The sequence below is a fragment of the Empidonax traillii genome, unplaced genomic scaffold, assembly GCF_003031625.1.
Source record: "Empidonax traillii isolate 1590-97213 ecotype Southwest subspecies unplaced genomic scaffold, ASM303162v1 scaffold277:size2070623, whole genome shotgun sequence".
Taxonomy (NCBI): domain Eukaryota; kingdom Metazoa; phylum Chordata; class Aves; order Passeriformes; family Tyrannidae; genus Empidonax; species Empidonax traillii.
Window position 1 is genome coordinate 1288630 of NW_020955470.1, and position 16577 is coordinate 1305206.

A 16577-nucleotide genomic window follows, 5' to 3' on the forward strand; every position below is an offset into this window, starting at 1 on the left:
TTATAGAAACCCACGCTACATTCACACACAATCTTTTATGCAGCTTTGTAAGAGATGGCACATAGTAACTAGTAAGCTTTCAAGACCATTTTCTAAGAGTTACTGTTACTTACTGCTGTCCTTGACTGGACATGAAACATTCAGATCTGCATTTCCATTATTTATTGAGTGCACAGTAACTGGCATCTTGCAAACAATAACGCAAGCAGGCATTAAAAAAAAAAAAAAAAAGGTAAAAAAATCTACTTTACTTTTACAAAATGAACCTACTGGAAATATGGCACCAATGATACTCCTACAGACAAAAAGACTAATTTGCAATCCCATCTAAAAGATCAACTTTTGCTTTGGCTAACCTTTAGAACTCCTTGGGTAAGTCAATAACAATGCCAAGCCCCATCCAAACCCCAGTGCAAATGTTTTATAGTGCCATCCTGGCGCATCTCCAACTGTGTGCTGCAAACATTTGTAATCAGATTCCTGTCTTGTTTCCAACTGGGATAAACTGCAAAATGCAACGTAAAGCACATGGCTTTACGTTTATTTAATTTCTAGGTTTACCAACGTCTTTAAGAGCTACTGGAGATAAAATAGATAAAGTTTCATGTTTTGCCTTCCAAATACAAACCTTCAGTCTTCTCCTAATTAGTATAAAACACTGGTCTAGAACTCTACTTTCATGTGATATATTAACTGCTGGAATAAACAGCATGAAGAAATCTGAATGACCTAATTTCGAATGTGGGAAGCAGCTACATTAAAAATGTATGCCCTTACAGTGCTTATTAATATTCAGCCTTAAAAAGTGCTCTTCATGTTTACACAGAATTGCAACATGAAAAATATCAAACTTTTTTATTTTATTCCACTTAATTTTACATGGGAGTTATGCATCATTTCTTGAACATCTAAGCCAAGACAAAGAGGAAAAAAATTGCTGAGAAAACAGGAGAGACAGTAACAGCCTGAGACACAAACTGATTTTCATCCCCATTCCTTTGGGGATGAAAAAAGAGAGCAAAGCTACAATTTCTGAACCACAGTGGCAGACGGTTTGTGCAAGCAGATATAGTAGTGACAAGTCCAAGTTGCAAAAAATACACTGGGAAACCCAACTACAGAGGTTTGGAGTGCTAGTCATGAGCAAGGAAATCTCTGGTTAATAAGATATCACAAACCCCGAAAATGCATACAGATGAACACAAGAGTAACATAACCAGCAATGTTATTTTTAAACATGAATTCTGATTCCCTCTAATAATTTAAAAACAAAACAAAAAAATAGACGCATTTTTATTAAAGCAATTAAAGTAGACACCATATTTTATGCAACTGCTGTTTTGTAATACTGGGCTTGTTTCATTCCTCAAAACCATTTATTTTATCACTACTGTTACGGGCCAAATTTATTTCAGGGCATCAGTCATGACTGTCACCATCAGACCGCTGAGTTGTTTCCTCAAGCATGTAAATTTGCAGCAGGTCTTAGCAGATGTGCTCATATAAAAAACCCAAAACTGGAATCTGACATATTTCTAACAAGAAAGCATAAAACAGTATTCTGCTCCCATTCAAAAGCTTTCCCCAAACTCATGGAGGGTTTTGGCTGTCAGTTCTGTACACAATCTGTACATATGAAGATTTAACTCCTCTAGACAGCTACTCCAGCACATTTTACAAAAAAACCCCAAAACAAACCAAAAGCCAATCAACCAACCAAACCCAACACACACACACACACACACAAAATAAACCATTAAAAATAAAGAACATCTAGCACAAAACTAACGTAACTTGAAACAAGTTACTGGGACTATCAAAGAAGAAAGTTCTTTTCCAGCTCCATAATTCTAAATTCACTATTCTATTTGGCTGCAGGGAGCTTAATTTATTGGACAATAGATTTTACAAATTATTTACTGTTAGGAAAAAAAAAAAAGCAAAAACGTCAGAACCTTGATTAGCAACCATTTTTGAGCTTATGTGAATAATCAGTATTTCAGCAGCAACCAGACAAAGCCTTCCTGTCCAGACTGGGATTTCATGGAGGTCATCCAAATGTGTTATTGGAAGATTTCAAAGCAGCATCCACAGTTATTTTTTATGGAGCAAGTTGAACCACTCTCTATTTTTCTAGTAGCGAATCACAGTACTCTTTTGTTGTCCAGAAAGATGGAAGAGTTAGCACAGAAGAAGGTCTTAGAGTCATCAGCCCTACAGAAATTTAGCTGGTGTTCTCACTACAAAGTAGATGCATGGTCAACCAGGTCACTACAATGTCTGGCAGGATAAGCATAGTAAGGTGGGCAAAATAAAAGTCTAAGAAGCATTTTGCTGGACCCATAAACAAATACTAAAATATCCTTCAAACATGTCAGGAGGTTAAAGCCTTGGCTCAGAAACAAATGAATAAATCAATGGCAGAAATAGTCAGTGAGGGATATTAAATGCTCCTCTTGGAGCCACATAGCATCACGAGCAGCAGAGAGATTCCCAGGGAAGAAACTCTACTTATTCTGACTGTGATTATCACCTTCCCTGGACATTGTTTTTTTAGCCCCTGTCCTTACTGAGTTAGGCTGACTTAGCTTTGGACCAAGATGACTGTCTTGATTCACATGGCTCAAGTGAAAGTGGTACTCAGAGAGACAGGGATGCCAAGAGACAGTCTTGGCATCCAGGATGAATTATGAGGCAGCTTTGAAACTCCACTCACAGGTCATGGGAATATTGCATTTATATCCCTGGGTTCAAGCCCCAAGCCATGCCCACACAAAAGAAGTGGTGCTGAGGCGCTGTGCTTCCCACCCTGCTACTTCAGCCGCTCCCCTCTCTCCTCTCAGCCACATCCACAAGCAGACTCTTGGGACTTTCCATGTCTGCCTGCAGGCACAGTGAAAAGCAACTGGCTTTGGGCTCTGTGGACTGCCCAAGGACTGCTCCCTACAATGTGAAACCCAAGCAGCCTTGTCAGAGGGCTACCCCACTATCACTAGCAACACCGTTGACACACAGCAGTTCACATCTCCACAGTTTCCCAGCAGGGGGAAACTTGGAATGGTGTTGAGGCTGCTGAAGTTAACTCTACATAAAAAATACCTTGAAGGTTATAGTGACATTGTGTTGAGGGCTAGTTGCTCAAAATGATTCAATAAACCAACTTGCTAGAAAAAAACCACAGTAACTTACAGCTACACTCACCCCCATACTAACTTGTGCAAAATGTAAGAGGAGCAAAAACATGGATTGCAAAACCTCATGATTGCAAAAGTCAGGGATTTTTCCCAATGAAGGGTAAACTGGCATGCAGATAAATTCAGAACATGTCCAGCAATATTTAATATTTTTTACAGCACCACAACAAATAATGTACTGCTGTGCACAGAGGATCTTGTTTACAGCCACCGTGTCACTCCAATACTAAATATGATTCTTCATGTTCTACTTAGTCTCAACCAAAATCTATTACAAACCTCATAGAGGAAAATTATCTGGGGGTGGGGTGGGTGTGTGTGAGAGAAATTGCAGAGGTCTCTATCCTGATGAAGTCTTGATTAAATTACCATTTGAAACTGCAAAAGCTTTAGACCTTTATGTGACATGTTTGAGTTGTTTCATTGTTAGTGGTACGTAAGAGAGAATTGGTCTGCTGGTAACTGAAATTCCTGTTTGAAAATCCCTGCTCAGGGGACTGTACAAAGGTACAGCTTTTAAAACAGTTGGGGCAATACAGATTAAGTAAATAAACAGAAATCATCTGCAAACGATCAAGAGAGGCAGAGGTATTTTAATATATCTATTCACCAAGAACATAGGCTTTAAAAACAACATCAGACTACACAAAACACACTAGAATTTTTTCCATCACTCAACAACTGTCTAACCATTGCTCCTTTCCCCGTTGCACTTTCTGAGCATTAGGCAGTCACCACAACAGTCCTGCAAAGTAGACTATAAAAGCAGCATAATTTTGTAAGTAGAGGAGGAAATGGGAGTCTGTGGGATGATCTGCAGAGCACCAAGACTAAGAAGGTAATGCTAAGAAAGAATTCCTAGCTGGGCAGCCTCCAGATAGTTAGCTTGTTCTGATAGCTTGAGCTATCCTTTTTTGTAGACTCCCAATTTAATTGGTTTTGTTTCAGAAACTGCAAGAGATTCTTGTGCTATTAATGTCACCTGGATAAGAAGCCAAACACATTGCAGACATTAGACATGTAGCCTTCCCAAAAAGTCAGGGACTGTCAACCTGGGATTCAACAAGAGACTCTGCTTATCAGGGGCTGTTAAGGACATGCCTGAGCACTCTCTGACAACCAGACCTGCAAACTGGTGATTTCTGCCAACCACAGCAAATACACAGCCCCAGGCTGCTCAGCAGAGTGCACAGAACCCCACATGTGCCCAAGCAAGTGTGAGCACACTCCATTCCTTGCAGCCCCTCCAGTGCACAGAGGGAAACAGGAGACTGCTCAGTCTTCTGCCACATTCATGGCAACTCAAGGCAATGCTCTTTTAGAGCAAAACACACAAAGCCAAAATGCCTGCTCTGAGTGACGAGGGTTGGCAGGAGATTAGTGATTAAGCTTCAGTATTAGTAAAAAGTAGAACACCTTCCACAAGCCTCACTTCCAATTAGCCACTGTAATTTCTTCGTATGGCAAAGGGCTAAACCTCCTAAAAAATAAGAAAAACAAAAAACAAATAAACAAACAAACAAAACAAAAAAAAAAAAAAAAACACCCACCAAAAAAATTCTGCTATTACATGTTTAAAATCCTCACATTTGGCAGCCCATAGCTCCAAAAAAACCATCTCTATTTACACAACAGGAATACTCTTAATATCTTAATGGATAGGCACAAACAGAAACATCCACACCGCAGCGTACTATCTTTGTGTGGAAGATGCAAATGCCCCAAGTGAGGTTAGGAAACGAATGCAATAGACAAATCATACATTTTTTTCTATCCTATTGAGGGCAAAGCTATGTTAAAACTCTCGAGGACCTCACTGAGGTCAGTGGGTCAAACCTAGTCCAAATTTGAAGAATAGACTGAGAACCTGCTCTCAGCAGACTGTATGATTTTATACCATTTAACTCTTGTGTTTCCAGAAGAGTTATCCCTGATTTACCCATGTCTTTTAGTCATATACCTCAAAATCCCAGGTCAAGTTTTAACTGATGAGAATCATGGGCACTACATGCTCTACCTTTTCAGTTCCAAGTTTATCTGCTTTTCAGAGGTCTCCCAACTTTCAGAAAAACTCTGAATTATGCTTACTGCAATCATATTCCTATATTATGTAAATTAACATTTTCTTGCCTTCTTTCACAGATTATTAACTAGAATGACCTAATCAGAACAAGAACAAAATAAAATCTAAATGAACGCCACTCTAAAATGTATGCTTTCGTCAGACTTATGTTTTTATGTCCCAAAAGGAAGAAATACCGTTAACTCCCCATTAACCAGGACAACGACAGACTGGGACAACACAAAAATAATAATAGTAGTAATTTGGAGCCCATCTAATTTCCCTCCATCACAGGAAATTTTCACTTTAGTTCAGGATTATTTCCGGTAGAATGATATTTTCAGATTTTTTACCTTATGAGATGGACACAAGATCATACAATTGTGTTCATGTACGTTCACACTGGTAAGACCTCATAAAAATCTCAAGGAAGGCCGGACAAACACTCACTGACAGTTTGAAGAAATGACTCTGACAAAAGAGGGAGTTGTCAGGCCTATGGAGAATGGTTCTTGTCTTTTCTCTGTGAAAGGCCATGACAGCTGTGAGGAATGAGAAGAGGGGATGAGTCCAGCAAATACACAGCTATTATTTGGAAGACAAACAAACAGCCCTGGCAAGACAGTAGTTAGATAGAGCATCGCTTTCAAAATAAGTGTGTTTCAATTTCTGGAAATGTAACAGCAACAGTAATATTTTAATGATGAAATATGTGAGATATATTTTACTATTTCTCTCACCAAGCAAGTCAGTCTCAAAAGATGATTTTATTACTAAACACAAAATTGAAGAACAGCAGTACATAGGCTTGGCCTTTTCACAAGGAGAAAGGGTAAATCACGGCCACAGAGGTGCATGCTGTGAGTAACAGTCAGCCAAAGAACCTGAAAGGTTAGACAGCAATACTGCCACCAAATTTCCCAGAAAACAAACCTTAACATATCAGAAAAATCTGAAGTCCGCTCCCAAACTCTGATTTACACCCTGGGGAAGAATACCCACAGTTCCTCAAAGGATAGGATCTGCACACAGAAGGATCTGGCTCCATCCAAGGAAAGGTGAATTGCTGGAAGGCACTGCAGGTACGTGCTTTCAGGAAGAGTGTGCTCCCTAAGGAGTCAGGACTGCTGCGAACCGGAGGAGGCAGAGTGCACACAGACACACATTCATACACACAGCAAAACGCAGGCAGCGAGGCATGAAGGAAATGCAGGCTTTCAGCAAATCCCATAGACAGGCTGAGAAATCAGAGATGAGGGAGAAACAATGCTATAGTGACAGTATTTATGTGCTACTGAGAGAAAAAGTGAAAGCAAATAATTTAGCTTTTGCGAGAAAAGTAGGTGTTGGCAAGAGAAAACAGCTACATCTGATGGGATGTCCTAAGATTTATTTAGTTTTTAATTAAAAATGACATTTTAAAATGGTACAGATTTTAAAACCATCTGTACCCTAACAAATACAAACATAATTATTGTTGTCTGTGAAGACATCAACACATCTGTAAAAGAATAAAAATATACAGAAACCAGAATATTCTGTTATTCCAATTTTTATAATGCACAACAAAATAAACTAGACTTACATGAGGTTGTAGTCCTAAAATGCATTTTGTTAGTCAAAATGAAATTTTGAGATTTTCATTGGCTCTATAGTTTACTTCTTTTAATTTTTCAGTCTGGAAAATTTCTCTCTCAAGAAAGCTGGGAAAGCCTTGTAGTCAAAATAATTTGAAAATTAGATCAGATATTGTGCAAAGACCTTGTGCTCCTTGTGATTTAACTTTGGAGCTCAGATTTCTACAATTATGTGCCAGTTCACTAGGACTGTCCCTTTTCAAACCCAACATCACACACTTCCAAGGACTGAATGACTACACAGTAATAAGACACAAAGAATTTCTTCAAAAATCAAAAAGCTTTACTTGATAATTCACATCAAAAAAGGCTCAGTAAAATTTTTAGCAAATTGATTCACTGTTTATTAAGCTGTCACCACACAAGAATATGAATCAAATATGTGGGTAAATACCTTGGGGCTTACTTTGCTGTGTATCCATTTAAACACATCACTATGGTATCAGGAAAACAGCAGTGCTATAAATGAAGTCTCTGAAAACATTTAATAAACAGAGAAACTAATCTATTATTTCAGGATTTTTATATTATTTCCAGGTTATAATTAATGTTGATGATAAATATAGGTTTTTTTAAATGACACTACAAAGTAGCACATTTTCATTGTCATGTTTTGACATAAACATACAGCCAATATTAAAGAATCAGCACAGTTTTGGTTGGAAGGGACCTTCATGATCATCTTGTTCCAATGCCCCTGCCATGGACAGAGGGATACCTTCCACTAGACCAGGCTGCTGAAAGCCCCATCCAGCTTGGCCTTGGACACTCCCAAGGATGGGGCAGCCACAGCTTCTCTGGGCAACTTCTTCCAGTGCCTCTCCAACCTTATAGTAAAGAATTTCTTCCTTCTATGTAATCTAAAACTACCCTTTTTCAGTTTAAAGACATTCCCCCACCCTGTCCTATCATACTTGAAAACTGCTGTAAGGTCTCCCCGGAGACTCCTCTTCTCCAGGCTGAACAACCCCACATCACTTAACCTGTTCTCACAGGGGAGGTGCTCCAGCTCTCTGATCATCTTTGTGGCCTCCTCTGGACTTTCTCCAACAGCTCCATGCCCTTCTCATGCTGGGGACCTCAGAGCTGAACACAGTACTCCAGGTGGGGTGATCTCCTGCTGGCCACACAGGTTTTGATGCAGTCCAGCATACAACTGGCTTTCTGGGCTGCCAACACACACCACCGGGGTCATGTCGAGCTTCTCATCCACCAACACTCCCAAGTCTTCCTTCTTTGTGCCGCTCTCAATCCATTCTTCACCCAGCCTGTATTTGTGCTTGGGGTTGCCCTGACCCATGTGCAGGATCTTGCACTTGGCCTTGTTGAATTCCATGAGCTTCACACAGGCTGACCTCTGAAGCCTGCCAAGGTGCCTCTGGATGCCGTCCCTTCCCTCCAGAGTGCTGATCACACACAGAGCTTGGTGTTATCTGCAAACCTGCTCAGAGCGCATGGAATTCACATTATCGACAAAGGTGTTACACAGCACCCAATACCAGCCCCGAGGAACACCAGTCCTCACTGGGCACCACTTGAACATCAAGCCATTGACTGCAACTCTTTGAGTGAGGCCATCCAGCCAATTCATTATCCACTGAGTAGTCAAATCCATGCTGCTCCAGTTTAGAGGCAAGAATGTGGTGTAGGACACTGTCAAGTGGTTTGTACAAGTCAAGGTAGATGACATCAATCACTCTTTCCTTATTCACCAGTGCTGTAACCCTATTGTGGAAGGCCATAAAGTTTGTCTGGTACAATTTACCCTCAGTGAAGTCATGCTGACTGTCACCAATCACCTCCTTATTTTCCATGGAAGGAATGATCTGCTCCATTATCTGGCCAGACACTGAGGTGAAACTGACTGGTCTGCAGTTCCCCAGGTCATCCTTTTTTTTTTTTTTCCCCCCACTTCTTACAACAGCACTTTATGTTTCCCCTTTTCCAGTCAGTTTAAACTTCACTGGACTGCCATGACTTCTCAAATATGATGGATAAATGGTTTAGCTAGTTCATCTGCCAGTTCCCACAGAACCTATGGATGCATCTCATCAGGTTCCATTAACTTGTGCACCTCCAGGTTCCTTAAGGGTCTTGAACATGACCTCCTACACCAGGTGGTTCTTCATTCCCCCAGTCCCTTCTGGGACTTCAAGCCTTCTGCAACTTGGGTGGCAGGGTCAGAGCACTTGCCAACGAAGACTAAGGCAAAAAAAAAAAATCTTTACCTGGGATGTGGACAAGGCTGAGATACATAATCAGGTCTCCCATTTCCTCCTGGAGAGAGCCCACATTTTCTCTAGTCTTTCTTCTATCACCAACATATCTGTATAAGCTTTTGTTGTTGCCCTTGACATCCCTGGCCAGATTTAATTCTATCAGAGTTTTAGCTTTCCTATCAGGGCTTTAGGTTTCCTAACCTGATCCCTGACTGCTCAGATATCCTCCCAGGTATTCCTCCCAGGCTACTTGTCCTTGCTTCCATCCTCTGTAGGCTTTCTTTTTGTGTTTGAGTTTGTCCAGAAGCTCCTTGTTCTTGCCTGCAGGCCTCCTGGCCTTTTTACCTGACATTCTCTTTGTTAGGATGCATCACTCCCGAGCTCAGGGGAGGTAATTCTTGAATATTAACCATCTTGATGGCCTCTCTTCCCTCCAGGGCACTCTACTAAACAGATTCCTGAATAGGCCAAATTCTTCTCTGCTGAAGTCCAGGGTATCGAGCTTGCCCCAAGGATCTTGAACTCCTCCATTTCATGGTCACTACAGCCCAGGCTGTCCCTGAGCTTCACATGCTCCACCAGCCCCTACTTGTTGGTGAGAACAAGGTCCAGCATAGAACCTGTCTTTGTTGGCTTCCTCTGTCACTGGAAGAAGTTACCATCAGTGCATTCCAAGAACCTCCTGGATTGCTTATGCTCTGCTGTTTTGTCTCTCCAACAGAGATCAGGGCTTCTGAATGTGAGAACACCCCTATCTGCCCATAGAGAACCTCATGTGCTCAGTCTTCCTGGCCAGGCAGCTGTCACAGATCCCCACTATAATGTCACCTGTCCCTGCCCTCCCTTTATTCTGACCCATGAGCTTTTGGTTGGTTCCTCTTTCACCCCCAGACGGAGTTTCATGCACTACAGACGGTCACTGACATAGAGGGTAACACTCTCCCCTCATCTCTCCGGTGCCTGTTCTTCCTAAGGATCCTGTATCCTTCCATTCCAACACTCCAACCACAGGAGCTCCATCCCACCATGTCTCCATGAGGCCAATAAGATCACAGCCCTGCAGGCACGTGCACATCTTGTTTATCCCCCTTGCTGTGTGCACTTGCACAGGGACAGTAAAGTTGGGCCCCCGATGAAGGCGCCTCACTGGTTGGAATATTGCCACAAGTTAGTTGGTTATTTAACCTGTCAGAACACAAACCTTAAAAGAGAGGTAAAGAAATCTCTCCCTTTTTATCAGTTAGAGAGATTTAAGCTCTTGTGAATAATTGATGCTGTATGTAATTACTAACACTGAAAAACAAAAAGATGAAATGCTTGCCTGATATGCTAGACCAATGACCCAACCCAGCGAAACGGGCTGTCACAGCCCATTACGGGAATCAAACACTGCTCTTTTCCCACCCAAGCAGCTTGTCCAAGATTTGGGGAGCTATTCTTAGTTTCTAAATTTATTCTTTCGGACATTGATGTATTGAGCTTTTCGATCTTAAATGTGCACTCTGTTACTGAGCATGTTTCCCCTTAGAAATTCATCCTTCTTATTGTTTGTGACCAGTACACTTGGCCATTATCTCATTAAAGGTAATCAGTGATCCAGATGAGAAGGAAAAAACCCCATATATATAGAGAGAGAGAGAGAGTGGAGTGGGTTGGGGTGGTTTAGTTTGATTTTTTAACTTGATCAATACACCCAATACCACTTGCAGTAACATTCTTCCTTGCTAATGCATTACCATCTCCAAGGGATACTCTGCAATAGCTATAGCACAGTTTACAATTGCTACTAAACAATCTGACACAATCTGACACAAAATGCCAGTAATGCTTTTATCTTCTTACCATCTGTAAATGGCTTCTTTCCACTTGAAATTTCATAAGCTATTTTAAGAATATTGTGGTTATTTGCTTTCTAGCACTGCTGCGTAGGCATTTAGATCCATTTCATGTTCTCTCCTGCTTTCTAATTTTGCTGCCTGGAGCATATTTACTAATGTATGCATGTTCCCTATCAGAATAGGAGAAAAACTGGTCATTCTGCCAAAACTCTACCAGCAATGCCCAAATCAGTTAGGTGGTGCTTCTCATCTGTAAAAGTATCAAATTGACATTTTATATGACATTATGTTTCAGGTTCACCATTTCATAAGATGAAGAAAAACTTGGCAGAACCAGTATTTCTGCCAAACTGAAAACTAACAAAGATTTTATAAGAGTAACCTGTTCTGATTTCCTGATAGGCAAGAGCTTCCCTTAACCATTACACAACAGTGCTCCAGATCCTTTTTTTTTTACCAAAATTTTGGCCTACGTCTTTTGTCTCTTGACAGTACCCACAAGATACATTTATTACAAAGGAATAACGTTGCAATCTCACTGATGGAAGTGGGTTGGAGAAGATGTCATGGCTGTCAGTATTCTTCTCTGAAGGAGTACACCTTTGTGTGGAGTTTATAATTATCTCATCTATTTTATATGGTTTAACAACGGTGAACATAACTGCTTTTTCTCATACACATTCATACTATCTGTGTTTAATCCAAAGCCTCAAACCTTTTAAGACTCAGGCTTTCCTACTATTTTTCATGTTTTTGTCACTTTGCCATTAGGTTATTACAACAAATCCTACATGGGCAAACACCATTAAAACGTTCTGAAGCAAAGATTTTATACAAAGACTCTGCCTGGTACCTTGGCAGAAACGTGTGGTACAAAGTACCTTGATGGAGAAGTATATGAATATGTATGATCTGCAATCTGCATTGCCTACTTATTCACTTCCTGGTGAAATTTAAGGTTTTGGACTTCATTGGTATTTTAAAGTTTGCATATTTTAAGAACATTACGTACTTAGCATCTAACTAGAAAAGTCATAACCAAAAAGTGAAGCTCTTAAGGAATATCCTGTCGTCTCTCCTAGCACATAACAGAAGCTTGCAGATGATACCAGTGGCAGGATAGCACTTCCTAGACTCTAATGAAATGTCTAACAGTCCACAGGCAGAGCATATCAGCCATTTCCTAGTCCAACATCTCACCGGTTTAACTACAAATAATATACTTCCCACCATTATACAAACTGTCCATTGTCTGGCAGCCAACAAAACCAGTTAGTGAAATAACACCACAATGAACAAGTCCCAGTGTCCTCCCACCAGTCAGAACACGCCCACCGGGGTCATTTCCCCAAGCTCAGATCCCTTAGGTCTGAGCACAGTTTCTGAGAACAAGTTGGGGATACTTCTGGGTTTTGTTTTTCTGTTTCTAGTTAATGCCTGTACTCTTAGGCTGCAGACCCTGGCAACACCAGCAGCAAAAGCCTGGCCTACCAAAAACTAGTGTAGAGATCTAAGAGTTTGAGTCAAAGATAGAATAAAGAGGAGAGAAGAGAAAGAAGAGAAAATCAAAAATATTTTACTGCTCACTTCCCATATACATGCAATGGAAGTGACGGCAAGCAGCTGTCAGGGATTACAGTGAAGCTGTTAGCCAAGGCACCCTTCATGATTTGGCCTTTACAGTTCTCAGAGGTAAGTGAATGAAGCACAGCTGGTGCTGGCAGCTGCACTCACTTCAACACAGGCCCAAGGTACCACTGCAATAACTGTTCTCTTTTACTCCTGCAAACAGGCACGACAACACGAGCCCAGGGAGAGGGTGGGATACAGATTCAACCTTAACAAGATAAGCATTTCAGACACTCAAAGTCCCTATCCATATCCACAAGACTACTGATGATGCCCTAACTATAGAGACCCCAGGTGCTGACCTTCATGAATGGCTGTACGAGTCAAGAAAGGGCAGAGAGAAAGCCACCAAAGAACCCCTGGTGACAGTGACACCTAAGCAGCTCCACAGGCAGCATCTTGAGTTAGCTGCACACTGGCCTGTTGACATTGCACTGAAGACAGTGAAACCTGCCCGAGCAACTGAAGGACTGCAGATAACAGCAAAATTTTGTCAACAACATGACTTGCAATAAAACAAATTATTGTTCTCTCTATTGATAAAGAACCATACAAAGGAGCACCACATAAATATATCAACCTGTGAACAAGAGAGCTGAAGAAACTTATGTAAGCAAAGTGCATTATCTACTGTTTTTCTGTTACTCAGAAGGGTATCAACTGAGGATCCCACAGATGGCACCTCCCAGCCATTTGGTACAGCTGGCTGTCATTTTCCCTTGAACTGGGCAAGTGAAGAATGGTGCCAGTTAGGGATAACTACTCTCCACGTGACCAGGCAGCACCCTTCCTTGGACCCATTGCCTTGTGATATCTAGCTACTGAACAACAAAGAACATGGACCTCATCTCTGTGATCACCACCATCCTGATCCTGAAATTCTCCCTTGAATAGCTAGCTCTCAGTTTTGGAACATGATACCCCATTGTCACTCTCTTCTCACAAATGTAGGCATGCAGAACACGTTGCAACTCATAGCACAGTATGTTGCACAGCCCAGTTTCTGTCTTGTACTCAGTCATGATACAACTGTGCCAGCATTTATATGACCATGATCAAACACAGACCCAAGCATGTTACTGTCCCAGTGCCAAGATGCAAACAGCAAACAACATAGCATATAGATGGTATAACGCCTTTGGTTAGGATCTCTTTCCAGGCCTACACTCATATCAAACTTCTCATCCACGGTAACAACTCGGAACTTCCCGAGAATATTCCAGGATTATACCCCAGCTACATAGAATGTGTTTAGAGAATGAACAGAGAGCTCAGTTGCCTAACTTGGTGTTGAGATTTTTGTGCCCCAAAGGCAATTTGTCTATAATGATGCCAAATTTTGCCACTTGAGCCCCTTTATATATCTTGGGTTTATTCTCAAACTGCTTCCTACTGAGTCAGTCCCTGTATCTCAATTATAGAATCTTTGAGGCCAAATAACTCTTTTCTCAAGAGAATGGGGAGGTCAGAGATCCCACTGTGTGAACAGACCTTATGGACAGGTTAACAGGATGTGTCTTTTCTGTCCTGAACCAATCAACCCATGCAAGTGAGATGAGGAATGGCAAAGGAAGCTGCAAATGCCGATTTATTTCAGTATCTTCTGTTATATTAGTGTGAAACAGAGATTACTGGTAGCACCTGAACAATAGCCCCTGAGAAAGGGGGTGATCAAAGAACAAATACTAAGATCTGTCTTCTTTTTCTTATACTGCAGTAGCATTAAAAGCATTCTAAGAGATGATTTAAAGCTAAATGACATTATGTATTTTTGCTCCACTGCTTGTGGATCACATTCAGAAATGTCTAGTAATGGCAAGTAGTGGATTTTCCAGCACTATTCCATTTTGCTCAACAGTTTGGGCAGCATTTGAGACGTTGCATCTGTTGTTAGTAAACTTCAGCATCACAGTCACTTTCACATCCATTTTGTTCTTCGCCTGGCTAGGAAAGCTTGAGAACATTGTCCTGACTTCCTTCAGTAACTATCTGTGAGATTCCTACCAGGGGCCAACTTTCCATGACTCTTGATAACAAAACTCTCCAACAGCCTGATTAGTCATCAGGCAATGAAATAATTCTTGGCATAAAATAACAGTCTTCCAACAGACAGCTTTAAAAAATAATAAAAAAAAGGAACTTACTGTGCTCCCAGTTTGGAATCCCCAGCAAAATTACATATGATAATGACACCACTACCTGAAAGACAGCTAAACCCAACCCTAATGAACACATATGCTCATGACCCAAAGATGAGTCTGCTTGACTTGTCAGACTAGCAACCCACACCTCTGAAAAAAAAAAAAATGCCCTATTTTTCAGGCCATGCCATACTCCAAAAGCAAGCACTAAAAGCTCTTCTCTTGAAGCGAAGTCAATGTGCAAACAAGCATGCTAAAAAAGCAGATAGGGTGCCTGACTATGACCTAGTGATCTGGATATTCAAATACCCACAAGGACAAAATAGAGTTTCTTCTTCAACTTACTGGAACATGCATGCTTTACATTATACTCTCAGCAGAAACAAAAATAAAATTCCATTTTATAAATTAAATTGCAAATTTCTAGCATTTCTTCCTTGCTTTCTCAAAAAAAAACAACCCCAAACATACAACCAAAAACCAAAAAACAGACCAATCAAACAAAAAAACATTCCCAAACAAAACACAGACTGCTTCAGAGTGTTTCTGAAATTAAAGAACACTCAATTTCATAAATTTAGGATAAACATTTCCAGCATCCACATTAGGTTACTACAGCTTAAGATGAGGAGTACTCCTGATGACTTTTCTTCTGAAAATTATTTTGGACAAGAAAAAAATATTTCTACTTTTTGTGCTAATAGCGGATTTAGAAAAACCCATAAGGGTACAAACAAGGACAACTTTATTTAAAAAACAAACAGACAAACAAACATACAAAAACCCCATAGGACAAGAAATTTATTCATCCTTTATAAGCTGGGTCTATACATGACCTTCATGTTAAGTGTGTTTAGTGTGACCAGAAGAACACACAGATAACACAGGATTCCGTAGCAGTTATATGGCAAGAGTCCATATTAATAACCACGAGCTGCCTTTTGTATAAACAACTCGGTAAATGACAGTATGAGTGAGAAACATCAAGCAACGCAATCTCTTCAGTGTCCAGACAAGACAGTTCTGCACTTCCTTCTTGAGAGGCTGGGCTGGTGGCAGCCTGCTCTGGCTGAGAAGGGCTGGCTGCTGGGGATGCAGCTACCCAAGGCCATCTCCAGCTCGTTCCACTCCCTACAACAGCCTGTCCCTTTTGGGGCAGCTGCTGGCCAGGCAAACAGCTTTGCCTTTTCCTGCTCCCTCAGGCTCATAGAGCTTCCATCCCCAGTGTTTACAGGATATACTTCTCTTTCCATTAGAGCACAATGCTATAGTTACCAACAACCTCCCCTAGCACTCATACGAGAAAACCTGGGAGAAGCCAAGCTGGCTCAGATACAATCTACAGAGAACAACAGTAAAATTCACTAAAGCTCTCTGGGGTTTGGTACACTTTTAAGGGCAATCTTCGTAGCCTAAACAAACCACATAGGTTTCCTCCATTTACAAGTACTTTGCTGATTGCTCAGGCATTCCTGTATATTTCAGTCAAAGATAAATCCATTATTTTCTACAGTTGGCCACAAAAAGATAATGCATCAGACAGAAACTTCTTAAATTCTAGCATCAGGTGTACCCTGGGCTCTAAATACCAGAGTATTGCAGGCAAGCACTGCTATATGACCCCCTACAACCCTTCACACATATACTGCTACGAGGCCCCTGAAAGTTGGGGGTGGCAAGTATTCCATGTTACTACATCACAGGCATCTCTGCAAATGACTCAAAGGCACAGAGCAAGTCTGTGACACAAATGGAGGTTTAACCTGGATCTTTCTTCTCCCTTAAAGAATGCTTATCAAGGAATGAGATTAGAATAGACCAAACCTTAGCCTTCAGTCCAAATTCCTTTGTCTTGTG

General features: G+C 41.0%; 1 protein-coding gene across 1 annotated transcript in view; it reads right to left on the minus strand.

Annotated features, from left to right (window-relative positions):
- The window catches only part of PRKAR2B (protein kinase cAMP-dependent type II regulatory subunit beta), an 85136-nt gene that overhangs the window by 54768 nt on the left and 13791 nt on the right, over positions 1–16577 (minus strand). The gene's annotated exons all lie outside the window — the stretch shown is intronic.